Raw genomic sequence first — 15,704 nt, 5'->3', positions numbered from 1 at the left:
AATCATTCCAGCTGTGTCTGAATGCACGCCAGAGAGGTGGCACTGAGACGCCTCACTTTCCAAGTAGTTTTTAGGGTTCCAGTTCTCACTGTTACAGCCTGTAAAAAGCCTGCAATCATCCCGCATGTACACAAATGGCCTGAGGAACAAGGTTGCAGTCCTTCCAGCTGTGTGTTTCTCCGCAGAAAAAAACAACTATTCCTATCAAAGTACTGTTAAAGGATAGCATGTGTTTGATGGCTGAGACACCATTATCCGCCACTCAGCTGGTGTGAGCAACTGTCAGTGGTGTCACAGCATGTTTAAATGGGCTTTCTGCGGCCTGTTTCGTAGCTTACGGCCATACCACCCTGAACACGCCCGATCTCGTCTGATCTCGGAAGCTAAGCAGGGTCGGGCCTGGTTAGTACTTGGATGGGAGACCGCCTGGGAATACCAGGTGCTGTAAGCTTTTTTTCCCTCTCAGCTGTCACCACAGGAGGGCGCTGTTGCTCCATCACCGCACACAGGGCTTTGAGGAACAAAAGCTGCAATCATTCCAGCTGTGTCTGAATGCACGCCAGAGAGGTGGCACTGAGACGCCTCACTTTCCAAGTAGTTTTTAGGGTTCCAGTTCTCACTGTTACAGCCTGTAAAAAGCCTGCAATCATCCCGCATGTACACAAATGGCCTGAGGAACAAGGTTGCAGTCCTTCCAGCTGTGTGTTTCTCCGCAGAAAAAAAAAACTATTCCTATCAAAGTACTGTTAAAGGATAGCATGTGTTTGATGGCTGAGACACCATTGTCCGCCACTCAGCTGGTGTGAGCAACTGTCAGTGGTGTCACAGCATGTTTAAATGGGCTTTCTGCGGCCTGTTTCGTAGCTTACGGCCATACCACCCTGAACACGCCCGATCTCGTCTGATCTCGGAAGCTAAGCAGGGTCGGGCCTGGTTAGTACTTGGATGGGAGACCGCCTGGGAATACCAGGTGCTGTAAGCTTTTTTTCCCTCTCAGCTGTCACCAAAGGAGGGCGCTGTTGCTCCATCACCGCACACAGGGCTTTGAGGAACAAAAGCTGCAATCATTCCAGCTGTGTCTGAATGCACGCCAGAGAGGTGGCACTGAGACGCCTCACTTTCCAAGTAGTTTTTAGGGTTCCAGTTCTCACTGTTACAGCCTGTAAAAAGCCTGCAATCATCCCGCATGTACACAAATGGCCTGAGGAACAAGGTTGCAGTCCTTCCAGCTGTGTGTTTCTCCGCAGAAAAAAAAAACTATTCCTATCAAAGTACTGTTAAAGGATAGCATGTGTTTGATGGCTGAGACACCATTATCCGCCACTCAGCTGGTGTGAGCAACTGTCAGTGGTGTCACAGCATGTTTAAATGGGCTTTCTGCGGCCTGTTTCGTCGCTTACGGCCATACCACCCTGAACACGCCTGATCTCGTCTGATCTCGGAAGCTAAGCAGGGTCGGGCCTGGTTAGTACTTGGATGGGAGACCGCCTGGGAATACCAGGTGCTGTAAGCTTTTTTTCCCTCTCAGCTGTCACCAAAGGAGGGCGCTGTTGCTCCATCACCGCACACAGGGCTTTGAGGAACAAAAGCTGCAATCATTCCAGCTGTGTCTGAATGCACGCCAGAGAGGTGGCACTGAGACGCCTCACTTTCCAAGTAGTTTTTAGGGTTCCAGTTCTCACTGTTACAGCCTGTAAAAAGCCTGCAATCATCCCGCATGTACACAAATGGCCTGAGGAACAAGGTTACTGTCCTTCCAGCTGTGTGTTTCTCCGCAGAAAAAAAAAACTATTCCTATCAAAGTACTGTTAAAGGATAGCATGTGTTTGATGGCTGAGACACCATTATCCGCCACTCAGCTGGTGTGAGCAACTGTCAGTGGTGTCACAGCATGTTTAAATGGGCTTTCTGCGGCCTGTTTCGTAGCTTACGGCCATACCACCCTGAACACGCCCGATCTCGTCTGATCTTGGAAGCTAAGCAGGGTCGGGCCTGGTTAGTACTTGGATGGGAGACCGCCTGGGAATACCAGGTGCTGTAAGCTTTTTTTCCCTCTCAGCTGTCACCAAAGGAGGGCGCTGTTGCTCCATCACCGCACACAGGGCTTTGAGGAACAAAAGCTGCAATCATTCCAGCTGTGTCTGAATGCACGCCAGAGAGGTGGCACTGAGACGCCTCACTTTCCAAGTAGTTTTTAGGGTTCCAGTTCTCACTGTTACAGCCTGTAAAAAGCCTGCAATCATCCCGCATGTACACAAATGGCCTGAGGAACAAGGTTGCAGTCCTTCCAGCTGTGTGTTTCTCTGCAGAAAAAAAAAAACTATTCCTATCAAAGTACTGTTAAAGGATAGCATGTGTTTGATGGCTGAGACACCATTATCCGCCACTCAGCTGGTGTGAGCAACTGTCAGTGGTGTCACAGCATGTTTAAATGGGCTTTCTGCGGCCTGTTTCGTAGCTTACGGCCATACCACCCTGAACACGCCCGATCTCGTCTGATCTCGGAAGCTAAGCAGGGTCGGGCCTGGTTAGTACTTGGATGGGAGACCGCCTGGGAATACCAGGTGCTGTAAGCTTTTTTTCCCTCTCAGCTGTCACCAAAGGAGGGCGCTGTTGCTCCATCACCGCACACAGGGCTTTGAGGAACAAAAGCTGCAATCATTCCAGCTGTGTCTGAATGCACGCCAGAGAGGTGGCACTGAGACGCCTCACTTTCCAAGTAGTTTTTAGGGTTCCAGTTCTCACTGTTACAGCCTGTAAAAAGCCTGCAATCATCCCGCATGTACACAAATGGCCTGAGGAACAAGGTTGCAGTCCTTCCAGCTGTGTGTTTCTCCGCAGAAAAAAAAAACTATTCCTATCAAAGTACTGTTAAAGGATAGCATGTGTTTGATGGCTGAGACACCATTATCCGCCACTCAGCTGGTGTGAGCAACTGTCAGTGGTGTCACAGCATGTTTAAATGGGCTTTCTGCGGCCTGTTTCGTCGCTTACGGCCATACCACCCTGAACACGCCTGATCTCGTCTGATCTCGGAAGCTAAGCAGGGTCGGGCCTGGTTAGTACTTGGATGGGAGACCGCCTGGGAATACCAGGTGCTGTAAGCTTTTTTTCCCTCTCAGCTGTCACCAAAGGAGGGCGCTGTTGCTCCATCACCGCACACAGGGCTTTGAGGAACAAAAGCTGCAATCATTCCAGCTGTGTCTGAATGCACGCCAGAGAGGTGGCACTGAGACGCCTCACTTTCCAAGTAGTTTTTAGGGTTCCAGTTCTCACTGTTACAGCCTGTAAAAAGCCTGCAATCATCCCGCATGTACACAAATGGCCTGAGGAACAAGGTTGCAGTCCTTCCAGCTGTGTGTTTCTCCGCAGAAAAAAAAAAACTATTCCTATCAAAGTACTGTTAAAGGATAGCATGTGTTTGATGGCTGAGACACCATTATCCGCCACTCAGCTGGTGTGAGCAACTGTCAGTGGTGTCACAGCATGTTTAAATGGGCTTTCTGCGGCCTGTTTCGTAGCTTACGGCCATACCACCCTGAACACGCCCGATCTCGTCTGATCTCGGAAGCTAAGCAGGGTCGGGCCTGGTTAGTACTTGGATGGGAGACCGCCTGGGATTACCAGGTGCTGTAAGCTTTTTTTCCCTCTCAGCTGTCACCAAAGGAGGGCGCTGTTGCTCCATCACCGCACACAGGGCTTTGAGGAACAAAAGCTGCAATCATTCCAGCTGTGTCTGAATGCACGCCAGAGAGGTGGCACTGAGACGCCTCACTTTCCAAGTAGTTTTTAGGGTTCCAGTTCTCACTGTTACAGCCTGTAAAAAGCCTGCAATCATCCCGCATGTACACAAATGGCCTGAGGAACAAGGTTGCAGTCCTTCCAGCTGTGTGTTTCTCCGCAGAAAAAAAAAAAACTATTCCTATCAAAGTACTGTTAAAGGATAGCATGTGTTTGATGGCTGAGACACCATTATCCGCCACTCAGCTGGTGTGAGCAACTGTCAGTGGTGTCACAGCATGTTTAAATGGGCTTTCTGCGGCCTGTTTCGTAGCTTACGGCCATACCACCCTGAACACGCCCGATCTTGTCTGATCTCGGAAGCTAAGCAGGGTCGGGCCTGGTTAGTACTTGGATGGGAGACCGCCTGGGAATACCAGGTGCTGTAAGCTTTTTTTCCCTCTCAGCTGTCACCAAAGGAGGGCGCTGTTGCTCCATCACCGCACACAGGGCTTTGAGGAACAAAAGCTGCAATCATTCCAGCTGTGTCTGAATGCACGCCAGAGAGGTGGCACTGAGACGCCTCACTTTCCAAGTAGTTTTTAGGGTTCCAGTTCTCACTGTTACAGCCTGTAAAAAGCCTGCAATCATCCCGCATGTACACAAATGGCCTGAGGAACAAGGTTGCAGTCCTTCCAGCTGTGTGTTTCTCCGCAGAAAAAAAAAAACTATTTCTATCAAAGTACTGTTAAAGGATAGCATGTGTTTGATGGCTGAGACACCATTATCCGCCACTCAGCTGGTGTGAGCAACTGTCAGTGGTGTCACAGCATGTTTAAATGGGCTTTCTGCGGCCTGTTTCTTGCTTACGGCCATACCACCCTGAACACGCCCGATCTCGTCTGATCTCGGAAGCTAAGCAGGGTCGGGCCTGGTTAGTACTTGGATGGGAGACCGCCTGGGAATACCAGGTGCTGTAAGCTTTTTTTCCCTCTCAGCTGTCACCAAAGGAGGGCGCTGTTGCTCCATCACCGCACACAGGGCTTTGAGGAACAAAAGCTGCAATCATTCCAGCTGTGTCTGAATGCACGCCAGAGAGGTGGCACTGAGACGCCTCACTTTCCAAGTAGTTTTTAGGGTTCCAGTTCTCACTGTTACAGCCTGTAAAAAGCCTGCAATCATCCCGCATGTACACAAATGGCCTGAGGAACAAGGTTGCAGTCCTTCCAGCTGTGTGTTTCTCCGCAGAAAAAAAAAAACTATTCCTATCAAAGTACTGTTAAAGGATAGCATGTGTTTGATGGCTGAGACACCATTATCCGCCACTCAGCTGGTGTGAGCAACTGTCAGTGGTGTCACAGCATGTTTAAATGGGCTTTCTGCGGCCTGTTTCGTAGCTTACGGCCATACCACCCTGAACACGCCCGATCTCGTCTGATCTCGGAAGCTAAGCAGGGTCGGGCCTGGTTAGTACTTGGATGGGAGACCGCCTGGGAATACCAGGTGCTGTAAGCTTTTTTTCCCTCTCAGCTGTCACCAAAGGAGGGCGCTGTTGCTCCATCACCGCACACAGGGCTTTGAGGAACAAAAGCTGAAATCATTCCAGCTGTGTCTGAATGCACGCCAGAGAGGTGGCACTGAGACGCCTCACTTTCCAAGTAGTTTTTAGGGTTCCAGTTCTCACTGTTACAGCCTGTAAAAAGCCTGCAATCATCCCGCATGTACACAAATGGCCTGAGGAACAAGGTTGCAGTCCTTCCAGCTGTGTGTTTCTCCGCAGAAAAAAAAAAAACTATTCCTATCAAAGTACTGTTAAAGGATAGCATGTGTTTGATGGCTGAGACACCATTATCCGCCACTCAGCTGGTGTGAGCAACTGTCAGTGGTGTCACAGCATGTTTAAATGGGCTTTCTGCGGCCTGTTTCGTAGCTTACGGCCATACCACCCTGAACACGCCCGATCTCGTCTGATCTCGGAAGCTAAGCAGGGTCGGGCCTGGTTAGTACTTGGATGGGAGACCGCCTGGGAATACCAGGTGCTGTAAGCTTTTTTTCCCTCTCAGCTGTCACCAAAGGAGGGCGCTGTTGCTCCATCACCGCACACAGGGCTTTGAGGAACAAAAGCTGCAATCATTCCAGCTGTGTCTGAATGCACGCCAGAGAGGTGGCACTGAGACGCCTCACTTTCCAAGTAGTTTTTAGGGTTCCAGTTCTCACTGTTACAGCCTGTAAAAAGCCTGCAATCATCCCGCATGTACACAAATGGCCTGAGGAACAAGGTTGCAGTCCTTCCAGCTGTGTGTTTCTCCGCAGAAAAAAAAAACTATTCCTATCAAAGTACTGTTAAAGGATAGCATGTGTTTGATGGCTGAGACACCATTATCCGCCACTCAGCTGGTGTGAGCAACTGTCAGTGGTGTCACAGCATGTTTAAATGGGCTTTCTGCGGCCTGTTTCGTAGCTTACGGCCATACCACCCTGAACACGCCTGATCTCGTCTGATCTCGGAAGCTAAGCAGGGTCGGGCCTGGTTAGTACTTGGATGGGAGACCGCCTGGGAATACCAGGTGCTGTAAGCTTTTTTTCCCTCTCAGCTGTCACCAAAGGAGGGCGCTGTTGCTCCATCACCGCACACAGGGCTTTGAGGAACAAAAGCTGCAATCATTCCAGCTGTGTCTGAATGCACGCCAGAGAGGTGGCACTGAGACGCCTCACTTTCCAAGTAGTTTTTAGGGTTCCAGTTCTCACTGTTACAGCCTGTAAAAAGCCTGCAATCATCCCGCATGTACACAAATGGCCTGAGGAACAAGGTTGCAGTCCTTCCAGCTGTGTGTTTCTCTGCAGAAAAAAAAAAACTATTCCTATCAAAGTACTGTTAAAGGATAGCATGTGTTTGATGGCTGAGACACCATTATCCGCCACTCAGCTGGTGTGAGCAACTGTCAGTGGTGTCACAGCATGTTTAAATGGGCTTTCTGCGGCCTGTTTCGTAGCTTACGGCCATACCACCCTGAACACGCCCGATCTCGTCTGATCTCGGAAGCTAAGCAGGGTCGGGCCTGGTTAGTACTTGGATGGGAGACCGCCTGGGAATACCAGGTGCTGTAAGCTTTTTTTCCCTCTCAGCTGTCACCAAAGGAGGGCGCTGTTGCTCCATCACCGCACACAGGGCTTTGAGGAACAAAAGCTGCAATCATTCCAGCTGTGTCTGAATGCACGCCAGAGAGGTGGCACTGAGACGCCTCACTTTCCAAGTAGTTTTTAGGGTTCCAGTTCTCACTGTTACAGCCTGTAAAAAGCCTGCAATCATCCCGCATGTACACAAATGGCCTGAGGAACAAGGTTGCAGTCCTTCCAGCTGTGTGTTTCTCCGCAGAAAAAAAAAAAACTATTCCTATCAAAGTACTGTTAAAGGATAGCATGTGTTTGATGGCTGAGACACCATTATCCGCCACTCAGCTGGTGTGAGCAACTGTCAGTGGTGTCACAGCATGTTTAAATGGGCTTTCTGCGGCCTGTTTCGTAGCTTACGGCCATACCACCCTGAACACGCCCGATCTCGTCTGATCTCGGAAGCTAAGCAGGGTCGGGCCTGGTTAGTACTTGGATGGGAGACCGCCTGGGAATACCAGGTGCTGTAAGCTTTTTTTCCCTCTCAGCTGTCACCAAAGGAGGGCGCTGTTGCTCCATCACCGCACACAGGGCTTTGAGGAACAAAAGCTGCAATCATTCCAGCTGTGTCTGAATGCACGCCAGAGAGGTGGCACTGAGACGCCTCACTTTCCAAGTAGTTTTTAGGGTTCCAGTTCTCACTGTTACAGCCTGTAAAAAGCCTGCAATCATCCCGCATGTACACAAATGGCCTGAGGAACAAGGTTGCAGTCCTTCCAGCTGTGTGTTTCTCCGCAGAAAAAAAAAACTATTCCTATCAAAGTACTGTTAAAGGATAGCATGTGTTTGATGGCTGAGACACCATTATCCGCCACTCAGCTGGTGTGAGCAACTGTCAGTGGTGTCACAGCATGTTTAAATGGGCTTTCTGCGGCCTGTTTCGTAGCTTACGGCCATACCACCCTGAACACGCCTGATCTCGTCTGATCTCGGAAGCTAAGCAGGGTCGGGCCTGGTTAGTACTTGGATGGGAGACCGCCTGGGAATACCAGGTGCTGTAAGCTTTTTTTCCCTCTCAGCTGTCACCAAAGGAGGGCGCTGTTGCTCCATCACCGCACACAGGGCTTTGAGGAACAAAAGCTGCAATCATTCCAGCTGTGTCTGAATGCACGCCAGAGAGGTGGCACTGAGACGCCTCACTTTCCAAGTAGTTTTTAGGGTTCCAGTTCTCACTGTTACAGCCTGTAAAAAGCCTGCAATCATCCCGCATGTACACAAATGGCCTGAGGAACAAGGTTGCAGTCCTTCCAGCTGTGTGTTTCTCTGCAGAAAAAAAAAACTATTCCTATCAAAGTACTGTTAAAGGATAGCATGTGTTTGATGGCTGAGACACCATTATCCGCCACTCAGCTGGTGTGAGCAACTGTCAGTGGTGTCACAGCATGTTTAAATGGGCTTTCTGCGGCCTGTTTCGTAGCTTACGGCCATACCACCCTGAACACGCCCGATCTCGTCTGATCTCGGAAGCTAAGCAGGGTCGGGCCTGGTTAGTACTTGGATGGGAGACCGCCTGGGAATACCAGGTGCTGTAAGCTTTTTTTCCCTCTCAGCTGTCACCAAAGGAGGGCGCTGTTGCTCCATCACCGCACACAGGGCTTTGAGGAACAAAAGCTGCAATCATTCCAGCTGTGTCTGAATGCACGCCAGAGAGGTGGCACTGAGACGCCTCACTTTCCAAGTAGTTTTTAGGGTTCCAGTTCTCACTGTTACAGCCTGTAAAAAGCCTGCAATCATCCCGCATGTACACAAATGGCCTGAGGAACAAGGTTGCAGTCCTTCCAGCTGTGTGTTTCTCCGCAGAAAAAAAAAAACTATTCCTATCAAAGTACTGTTAAAGGATAGCATGTGTTTGATGGCTGAGACACCATTATCCGCCACTCAGCTGGTGTGAGCAACTGTCAGTGGTGTCACAGCATGTTTAAATGGGCTTTCTGCGGCCTGTTTCGTAGCTTACGGCCATACCACCCTGAACACGCCCGATCTCGTCTGATCTCGGAAGCTAAGCAGGGTCGGGCCTGGTTAGTACTTGGATGGGAGACCGCCTGGGAATACCAGGTGCTGTAAGCTTTTTTTCCCTCTCAGCTGTCACCAAAGGAGGGCGCTGTTGCTCCATCACCGCACACAGGGCTTTGAGGAACAAAAGCTGCAATCATTCCAGCTGTGTCTGAATGCACGCCAGAGAGGTGGCACTGAGACGCCTCACTTTCCAAGTAGTTTTTAGGGTTCCAGTTCTCACTGTTACAGCCTGTAAAAAGCCTGCAATCATCCCGCATGTACACAAATGGCCTGAGGAACAAGGTTGCAGTCCTTCCAGCTGTGTGTTTCTCCGCAGAAAAAAAAAAACTATTCCTATCAAAGTACTGTTAAAGGATAGCATGTGTTTGATGGCTGAGACACCATTATCCGCCACTCAGCTGGTGTGAGCAACTGTCAGTGGTGTCACAGCATGTTTAAATGGGCTTTCTGCGGCCTGTTTCGTAGCTTACGGCCATACCACCCTGAACACGCCCGATCTCGTCTGATCTCGGAAGCTAAGCAGGGTCGGGCCTGGTTAGTACTTGGATGGGAGACCGCCTGGGAATACCAGGTGCTGTAAGCTTTTTTTCCCTCTCAGCTGTCACCACAGGAGGGCGCTGTTGCTCCATCACCGCACACAGGGCTTTGAGGAACAAAAGCTGCAATCATTCCAGCTGTGTCTGAATGCACGCCAGAGAGGTGGCACTGAGACGCCTCACTTTCCAAGTAGTTTTTAGGGTTCCAGTTCTCACTGTTACAGCCTGTAAAAAGCCTGCAATCATCCCGCATGTACACAAATGGCCTGAGGAACAAGGTTGCAGTCCTTCCAGCTGTGTGTTTCTCCGCAGAAAAAAAAAAACTATTCCTATCAAAGTACTGTTAAAGGATAGCATGTGTTTGATGGCTGAGACACCATTATCCGCCACTCAGCTGGTGTGAGCAACTGTCAGTGGTGTCACAGCATGTTTAAATGGGCTTTCTGCGGCCTGTTTCGTAGCTTACGGCCATACCACCCTGAACACGCCCGATCTCGTCTGATCTCGGAAGCTAAGCAGGGTCGGGCCTGGTTAGTACTTGGATGGGAGACCGCCTGGGAATACCAGGTGCTGTAAGCTTTTTTTCCCTCTCAGCTGTCACCACAGGAGGGCGCTGTTGCTCCATCACCGCACACAGGGCTTTGAGGAACAAAAGCTGCAATCATTCCAGCTGTGTCTGAATGCACGCCAGAGAGGTGGCACTGAGACGCCTCACTTTCCAAGTAGTTTTTAGGGTTCCAGTTCTCACTGTTACAGCCTGTAAAAAGCCTGCAATCATCCCGCATGTACACAAATGGCCTGAGGAACAAGGTTGCAGTCCTTCCAGCTGTGTGTTTCTCCGCAGAAAAAAAAAACTATTCCTATCAAAGTACTGTTAAAGGATAGCATGTGTTTGATGGCTGAGACACCATTGTCCGCCACTCAGCTGGTGTGAGCAACTGTCAGTGGTGTCACAGCATGTTTAAATGGGCTTTCTGCGGCCTGTTTCGTAGCTTACGGCCATACCACCCTGAACACGCCCGATCTCGTCTGATCTCGGAAGCTAAGCAGGGTCGGGCCTGGTTAGTACTTGGATGGGAGACCGCCTGGGAATACCAGGTGCTGTAAGCTTTTTTTCCCTCTCAGCTGTCACCAAAGGAGGGCGCTGTTGCTCCATCACCGCACACAGGGCTTTGAGGAACAAAAGCTGCAATCATTCCAGCTGTGTCTGAATGCACGCCAGAGAGGTGGCACTGAGACGCCTCACTTTCCAAGTAGTTTTTAGGGTTCCAGTTCTCACTGTTACAGCCTGTAAAAAGCCTGCAATCATCCCGCATGTACACAAATGGCCTGAGGAACAAGGTTGCAGTCCTTCCAGCTGTGTGTTTCTCCGCAGAAAAAAAAAACTATTCCTATCAAAGTACTGTTAAAGGATAGCATGTGTTTGATGGCTGAGACACCATTATCCGCCACTCAGCTGGTGTGAGCAACTGTCAGTGGTGTCACAGCATGTTTAAATGGGCTTTCTGCGGCCTGTTTCGTCGCTTACGGCCATACCACCCTGAACACGCCTGATCTCGTCTGATCTCAGAAGCTAAGCAGGGTCGGGCCTGGTTAGTACTTGGATGGGAGACCGCCTGGGAATACCAGGTGCTGTAAGCTTTTTTTCCCTCTCAGCTGTCACCAAAGGAGGGCGCTGTTGCTCCATCACCGCACACAGGGCTTTGAGGAACAAAAGCTGCAATCATTCCAGCTGTGTCTGAATGCACGCCAGAGAGGTGGCACTGAGACGCCTCACTTTCCAAGTAGTTTTTAGGGTTCCAGTTCTCACTGTTACAGCCTGTAAAAAGCCTGCAATCATCCCGCATGTACACAAATGGCCTGAGGAACAAGGTTGCAGTCCTTCCAGCTGTGTGTTTCTCCGCAGAAAAAAAAAACTATTCCTATCAAAGTACTGTTAAAGGATAGCATGTGTTTGATGGCTGAGACACCATTATCCGCCACTCAGCTGGTGTGAGCAACTGTCAGTGGTGTCACAGCATGTTTAAATGGGCTTTCTGCGGCCTGTTTCGTAGCTTACGGCCATACCACCCTGAACACGCCCGATCTCGTCTGATCTCGGAAGCTAAGCAGGGTCGGGCCTGGTTAGTACTTGGATGGGAGACCGCCTGGGATTACCAGGTGCTGTAAGCTTTTTTTCCCTCTCAGCTGTCACCAAAGGAGGGCGCTGTTGCTCCATCACCGCACACAGGGCTTTGAGGAACAAAAGCTGCAATCATTCCAGCTGTGTCTGAATGCACACCAGAGAGGTGGCACTGAGACGCCTCACTTTCCAAGTAGTTTTTAGGGTTCCAGTTCTCACTGTTACAGCCTGTAAAAAGCCTGCAATCATCCCGCATGTACACAAATGGCCTGAGGAACAAGGTTGCAGTCCTTCCAGCTGTGTGTTTCTCCGCAGAAAAAAAAAAAACTATTCCTATCAAAGTACTGTTAAAGGATAGCATGTGTTTGATGGCTGAGACACCATTATCCGCCACTCAGCTGGTGTGAGCAACTGTCAGTGGTGTCACAGCATGTTTAAATGGGCTTTCTGCGGCCTGTTTCGTAGCTTACGGCCATACCACCCTGAACACGCCCGATCTCGTCTGATCTCGGAAGCTAAGCAGGGTCGGGCCTGGTTAGTACTTGGATGGGAGACCGCCTGGGAATACCAGGTGCTGTAAGCTTTTTTTCCCTCTCAGCTGTCACCAAAGGAGGGCGCTGTTGCTCCATCACCGCACACAGGGCTTTGAGGAACAAAAGCTGCAATCATTCCAGCTGTGTCTGAATGCACGCCAGAGAGGTGGCACTGAGACACCTCACTTTCCAAGTAGTTTTTAGGGTTCCAGTTCTCACTGTTACAGCCTGTAAAAAGCCTGCAATCATCACGCATCTACACAAATGGCCTGAGGAACAAGGTTGCAGTCCTTCCAGCTATGTGTTTCTCCGCAGAAAAAAAAAAACTATTCCTATCAAAGTACTGTTAAAGGATAGCATGTGTTTGATGGCTGAGACACCATTATCCGCCACTCAGCTGGTGTGAGCAACTGTCAGTGGTGTCACAGCATGTTTAAATGGGCTTTCTGCGGCCTGTTTCGTAGCTTACGGCCATACCACCCTGAACACGCCCGATCTCGTCTGATCTCGGAAGCTAAGCAGTGTCCGGCCTGGTTAGTACTTGGATGGGAGACCGCCTGGGAATACCAGGTGCTGTAAGCTTTTTTTCCCTTTCAGCTGTCACCAAAGGAGGGCGCTGTTGCTCCATCACCGCACACAGGGCTTTGAGGAACAAAAGCTGCAATCATTCCAGCTGTGTCTGAATGCACGCCAGAGAGGTGGCACTGAGACGCCTCACTTTCCAAGTAGTTTTTAGGGTTCCAGTTCTCACTGTTACAGCCTGTAAAAAGCCTGCAATCATCCCGCATGTACACAAATGGCCTGAGGAACAAGGTTGCAGTCCTTCCAGCTGTGTGTTTCTCCGCAGAAAAAAAAAAACTATTCCTATCAAAGTACTGTTAAAGGATAGCATGTGTTTGATGGCTGAGACACCATTATCCGCCACTCAGCTGGTGTGAGCAACTGTCAGTGGTGTCACAGCATTTTTAAATGGGCTTTCTGCGGCCTGTTTCGTCGCTTACGGCCATACCACCCTGAACACGCCAGATCTCGTCTGATCTCGGAAGCTAAGCAGGGTCGGGCCTGGTTAGTACTTGGATGGGAGACCGCCTGGGAATACCAGGTGCTGTAAGCTTTTTTTCCCTCTCAGCTGTCACCAAAGGAGGGCGCTGTTGCTCCATCACCGCACACAGGGCTTTGAGGAACAAAAGCTGCAATCATTCCAGCTGTGTCTGAATGCACGCCAGAGAGGTGGCACTGAGACGCCTCACTTTCCAAGTAGTTTTTAGGGTTCCAGTTCTCACTGTTACAGCCTGTAAAAAGCCTGCAATCATCCCGCATGTACACAAATGGCCTGAGGAACAAGGTTGCAGTCCTTCCAGCTGTGTGTTTCTCCGCAGAAAAAAAAAAACTATTCCTATCAAAGTACTGTTAAAGGATAGCATGTGTTTGATGGCTGAGACACCATTATCCGCCACTCAGCTGGTGTGAGCAACTGTCAGTGGTGTCACAGCATGTTTAAATGGGCTTTCTGCGGCCTGTTTCGTAGCTTACGGCCATACCACCCTGAACACGCCCGATCTCGTCTGATCTCGGAAGCTAAGCAGGGTCCGGCCTGGTTAGTACTTGGATGGGAGACCGCCTGGGAATACCAGGTGCTGTAAGCTTTTTTTCCCTCTCAGCTGTCACCAAAGGAGGGCGCTGTTGCTCCATCACCGCACACAGGGCTTTGAGGAACAAAAGCTGCAATCATTCCAGCTGTGTCTGAATGCACGCCAGAGAGGTGGCACTGAGATGCCTCACTTTCCAAGTAGTTTTTAGGGTTCCAGTTCTCACTGTTACAGCCTGTAAAAAGCCTGCAATCATCCCGCATGTACACAAATGGCCTGAGGAACAAGGTTGCAGTCCTTCCAGCTGTGTGTTTCTCCGCAGAAAAAAAAAAACTATTCCTATCAAAGTACTGTTAAAGGATAGCATGTGTTTGATGGCTGAGACACCATTATCCGCCACTCAGCTGGTGTGAGCAACTGTCAGTGGTGTCACAGCATGTTTAAATGGGCTTTCTGCGGCCTGTTTCGTCGCTTACGGCCATACCACCCTGAACACGCCAGATCTCGTCTTATCTCGGAAGCTAAGCAGGGTCGGGCCTGGTTAGTACTTGGATGGGAGACCGCCTGGGAATACCAGGTGCTGTAAGCTTTTTTTCCCTCTCAGCTGTCACCAAAGGAGGGCGCTGTTGCTCCATCACCGCACACAGGGCTTTGAGGAACAAAAGCTGCAATCATTCCAGCTGTGTCTGAATGCACGCCAGAGAGGTGGCACTGAGACGCCTCACTTTCCAAGTAGTTTTTAGGGTTCCAGTTCTCACTGTTACAGCCTGTAAAAAGCCTGCAATCATCCCGCATGTACACAAATGGCCTGAGGAACAAGGTTGCAGTCCTTCCAGCTGTGTGTTTCTCCGCAGAAAAAAAAAAACTATTCCTATCAAAGTACTGTTAAAGGATAGCATGTGTTTGATGGCTGAGACACCATTATCCGCCACTCAGCTGGTGTGAGCAACTGTCAGTGGTGTCACAGCATGTTTAAATGGGCTTTCTGCGGCCTGTTTCGTAGCTTACGGCCATACCACCCTGAACATGCCCGATCTCGTCTGATCTCGGAAGCTAAGCAGGGTCCGGCCTGGTTAGTACTTGGATGGGAGACCGCCTGGGAATACCAGGTGCTGTAAGCTTTTTTTCCCTCTCAGCTGTCACCAAAGGAGGGCGCTGTTGCTCCATCACCGCACACAGGGCTTTGAGGAACAAAAGCTGCAATCATTCCAGCTGTGTCTGAATGCACGCCAGAGAGGTGGCACTGAGATGCCTCACTTTCCAAGTAGTTTTTAGGGTTCCAGTTCTCACTGTTACAGCCTGTAAAAAGCCTGCAATCATCCCGCATGTACACAAATGGCCTGAGGAACAAGGTTGCAGTCCTTCCAGCTGTGTGTTTCTCCGCAGAAAAAAAAAAACTATTCCTATCAAAGTACTGTTAAAGGATAGCATGTGTTTGATGGCTGAGACACCATTATCCGCCACTCAGCTGGTGTGAGCAACTGTCAGTGGTGTCACAGCATGTTTAAATGGGCTTTCTGCGGCCTGTTTCGTAGCTTACGGCCATACCACCCTGAACACGCCCGATCTCGTCTGATCTCGGAAGCTAAGCAGGGTCCGGCCTGGTTAGTACTTGGATGGGAGACCGCCTGGGAATACCAGGTGCTGTAAGATTTTTTTCCCTCTCAGCTGTCACCAAAGGAGGGCGCTGTTGCTCCATCACCGCACACAGGGCTTTGAGGAACAAAAGCTGCAATCATTCCAGCTGTGTCTGAATGTACGCCAGAGAGGTGGCACTGAGACGCCTCACTTTCCAAGTAGTTTTTAGGGTTCCAGTTCTCACTGTTACAGCCTGTAAAAAGTCTGCAATCATCCCGCATGTACACAAATGGCCTGAGGAACAAGGTTGCAGTCCTTCCAGCTGTGTGTTTCTGCGCAGAAAAAAAACAACTATTCCTATCAAAGTACTGTTAAAGGATAGCATGTGTTTGATGGCTGAGACACCATTATCCGCCACTCAGCTGGTGTGAGCAACTGT

At 50.0% G+C, this 15,704-nt stretch overlaps 29 non-coding genes across 29 annotated transcripts; all 29 read left to right on the top strand.

The window, feature by feature from the left end:
• Nucleotides 1–332: 332 nt before the first annotated feature.
• Nucleotides 333–451, top strand: LOC128370282 (5S ribosomal RNA). The gene has a single exon (XR_008322394.1). It is a non-coding gene; the product is annotated as a 5S ribosomal RNA (ribosomal RNA).
• Nucleotides 452–863: 412 nt separating this feature from the next.
• Nucleotides 864–982, top strand: LOC128370281 (5S ribosomal RNA). Its single transcript, XR_008322393.1, has one exon. It is a non-coding gene; the product is annotated as a 5S ribosomal RNA (ribosomal RNA).
• Nucleotides 983–1,394: 412 nt separating this feature from the next.
• Nucleotides 1,395–1,513, top strand: LOC128370529 (5S ribosomal RNA). Its single transcript, XR_008322625.1, has one exon. It is a non-coding gene; the product is annotated as a 5S ribosomal RNA (ribosomal RNA).
• Nucleotides 1,514–1,925: 412 nt separating this feature from the next.
• On the top strand, nt 1,926–2,044 carry LOC128370567 (5S ribosomal RNA). Its single transcript, XR_008322660.1, has one exon. It is a non-coding gene; the product is annotated as a 5S ribosomal RNA (ribosomal RNA).
• Nucleotides 2,045–2,457: 413 nt separating this feature from the next.
• LOC128370280 (5S ribosomal RNA) lies at nt 2,458–2,576 on the top strand. Its single transcript, XR_008322392.1, has one exon. It is a non-coding gene; the product is annotated as a 5S ribosomal RNA (ribosomal RNA).
• Nucleotides 2,577–2,988: 412 nt separating this feature from the next.
• Nucleotides 2,989–3,107, top strand: LOC128370527 (5S ribosomal RNA). The gene has a single exon (XR_008322623.1). It is a non-coding gene; the product is annotated as a 5S ribosomal RNA (ribosomal RNA).
• Nucleotides 3,108–3,520: 413 nt separating this feature from the next.
• LOC128370687 (5S ribosomal RNA) lies at nt 3,521–3,639 on the top strand. Its single transcript, XR_008322773.1, has one exon. It is a non-coding gene; the product is annotated as a 5S ribosomal RNA (ribosomal RNA).
• A 414-nt stretch (nt 3,640–4,053) lies between these two features.
• On the top strand, nt 4,054–4,172 carry LOC128370607 (5S ribosomal RNA). Its single transcript, XR_008322697.1, has one exon. It is a non-coding gene; the product is annotated as a 5S ribosomal RNA (ribosomal RNA).
• A 412-nt stretch (nt 4,173–4,584) lies between these two features.
• Nucleotides 4,585–4,703, top strand: LOC128370279 (5S ribosomal RNA). Its single transcript, XR_008322391.1, has one exon. It is a non-coding gene; the product is annotated as a 5S ribosomal RNA (ribosomal RNA).
• A 413-nt stretch (nt 4,704–5,116) lies between these two features.
• On the top strand, nt 5,117–5,235 carry LOC128370277 (5S ribosomal RNA). Its single transcript, XR_008322389.1, has one exon. It is a non-coding gene; the product is annotated as a 5S ribosomal RNA (ribosomal RNA).
• Nucleotides 5,236–5,649: 414 nt separating this feature from the next.
• LOC128370276 (5S ribosomal RNA) lies at nt 5,650–5,768 on the top strand. Its single transcript, XR_008322388.1, has one exon. It is a non-coding gene; the product is annotated as a 5S ribosomal RNA (ribosomal RNA).
• Nucleotides 5,769–6,180: 412 nt separating this feature from the next.
• On the top strand, nt 6,181–6,299 carry LOC128370526 (5S ribosomal RNA). Its single transcript, XR_008322622.1, has one exon. It is a non-coding gene; the product is annotated as a 5S ribosomal RNA (ribosomal RNA).
• A 413-nt stretch (nt 6,300–6,712) lies between these two features.
• LOC128370275 (5S ribosomal RNA) lies at nt 6,713–6,831 on the top strand. The gene has a single exon (XR_008322387.1). It is a non-coding gene; the product is annotated as a 5S ribosomal RNA (ribosomal RNA).
• A 414-nt stretch (nt 6,832–7,245) lies between these two features.
• On the top strand, nt 7,246–7,364 carry LOC128370274 (5S ribosomal RNA). The gene has a single exon (XR_008322386.1). It is a non-coding gene; the product is annotated as a 5S ribosomal RNA (ribosomal RNA).
• A 412-nt stretch (nt 7,365–7,776) lies between these two features.
• LOC128370525 (5S ribosomal RNA) lies at nt 7,777–7,895 on the top strand. The gene has a single exon (XR_008322621.1). It is a non-coding gene; the product is annotated as a 5S ribosomal RNA (ribosomal RNA).
• A 412-nt stretch (nt 7,896–8,307) lies between these two features.
• On the top strand, nt 8,308–8,426 carry LOC128370273 (5S ribosomal RNA). Its single transcript, XR_008322385.1, has one exon. It is a non-coding gene; the product is annotated as a 5S ribosomal RNA (ribosomal RNA).
• A 413-nt stretch (nt 8,427–8,839) lies between these two features.
• LOC128370272 (5S ribosomal RNA) lies at nt 8,840–8,958 on the top strand. Its single transcript, XR_008322384.1, has one exon. It is a non-coding gene; the product is annotated as a 5S ribosomal RNA (ribosomal RNA).
• A 413-nt stretch (nt 8,959–9,371) lies between these two features.
• On the top strand, nt 9,372–9,490 carry LOC128370271 (5S ribosomal RNA). Its single transcript, XR_008322383.1, has one exon. It is a non-coding gene; the product is annotated as a 5S ribosomal RNA (ribosomal RNA).
• A 413-nt stretch (nt 9,491–9,903) lies between these two features.
• On the top strand, nt 9,904–10,022 carry LOC128370270 (5S ribosomal RNA). Its single transcript, XR_008322382.1, has one exon. It is a non-coding gene; the product is annotated as a 5S ribosomal RNA (ribosomal RNA).
• A 412-nt stretch (nt 10,023–10,434) lies between these two features.
• LOC128370269 (5S ribosomal RNA) lies at nt 10,435–10,553 on the top strand. The gene has a single exon (XR_008322381.1). It is a non-coding gene; the product is annotated as a 5S ribosomal RNA (ribosomal RNA).
• Nucleotides 10,554–10,965: 412 nt separating this feature from the next.
• On the top strand, nt 10,966–11,084 carry LOC128370496 (5S ribosomal RNA). The gene has a single exon (XR_008322594.1). It is a non-coding gene; the product is annotated as a 5S ribosomal RNA (ribosomal RNA).
• Nucleotides 11,085–11,496: 412 nt separating this feature from the next.
• Nucleotides 11,497–11,615, top strand: LOC128370686 (5S ribosomal RNA). Its single transcript, XR_008322772.1, has one exon. It is a non-coding gene; the product is annotated as a 5S ribosomal RNA (ribosomal RNA).
• A 414-nt stretch (nt 11,616–12,029) lies between these two features.
• On the top strand, nt 12,030–12,148 carry LOC128370267 (5S ribosomal RNA). Its single transcript, XR_008322380.1, has one exon. It is a non-coding gene; the product is annotated as a 5S ribosomal RNA (ribosomal RNA).
• Nucleotides 12,149–12,561: 413 nt separating this feature from the next.
• On the top strand, nt 12,562–12,680 carry LOC128369918 (5S ribosomal RNA). The gene has a single exon (XR_008322080.1). It is a non-coding gene; the product is annotated as a 5S ribosomal RNA (ribosomal RNA).
• Nucleotides 12,681–13,093: 413 nt separating this feature from the next.
• On the top strand, nt 13,094–13,212 carry LOC128370628 (5S ribosomal RNA). The gene has a single exon (XR_008322717.1). It is a non-coding gene; the product is annotated as a 5S ribosomal RNA (ribosomal RNA).
• A 413-nt stretch (nt 13,213–13,625) lies between these two features.
• On the top strand, nt 13,626–13,744 carry LOC128369870 (5S ribosomal RNA). Its single transcript, XR_008322035.1, has one exon. It is a non-coding gene; the product is annotated as a 5S ribosomal RNA (ribosomal RNA).
• A 413-nt stretch (nt 13,745–14,157) lies between these two features.
• Nucleotides 14,158–14,276, top strand: LOC128369935 (5S ribosomal RNA). Its single transcript, XR_008322096.1, has one exon. It is a non-coding gene; the product is annotated as a 5S ribosomal RNA (ribosomal RNA).
• Nucleotides 14,277–14,689: 413 nt separating this feature from the next.
• Nucleotides 14,690–14,808, top strand: LOC128369893 (5S ribosomal RNA). The gene has a single exon (XR_008322057.1). It is a non-coding gene; the product is annotated as a 5S ribosomal RNA (ribosomal RNA).
• A 413-nt stretch (nt 14,809–15,221) lies between these two features.
• On the top strand, nt 15,222–15,340 carry LOC128369912 (5S ribosomal RNA). The gene has a single exon (XR_008322074.1). It is a non-coding gene; the product is annotated as a 5S ribosomal RNA (ribosomal RNA).
• Nucleotides 15,341–15,704: the final 364 nt, after the last annotated feature.

Source organism: Scomber japonicus, chromosome 12 (assembly GCF_027409825.1).
Source record: "Scomber japonicus isolate fScoJap1 chromosome 12, fScoJap1.pri, whole genome shotgun sequence".
NCBI lineage: Eukaryota > Metazoa > Chordata > Actinopteri > Scombriformes > Scombridae > Scomber > Scomber japonicus.
The sequence above is the reverse complement of the archived record's forward strand: the minus strand, read 5'-3'. Positions and strand labels throughout refer to the sequence as shown.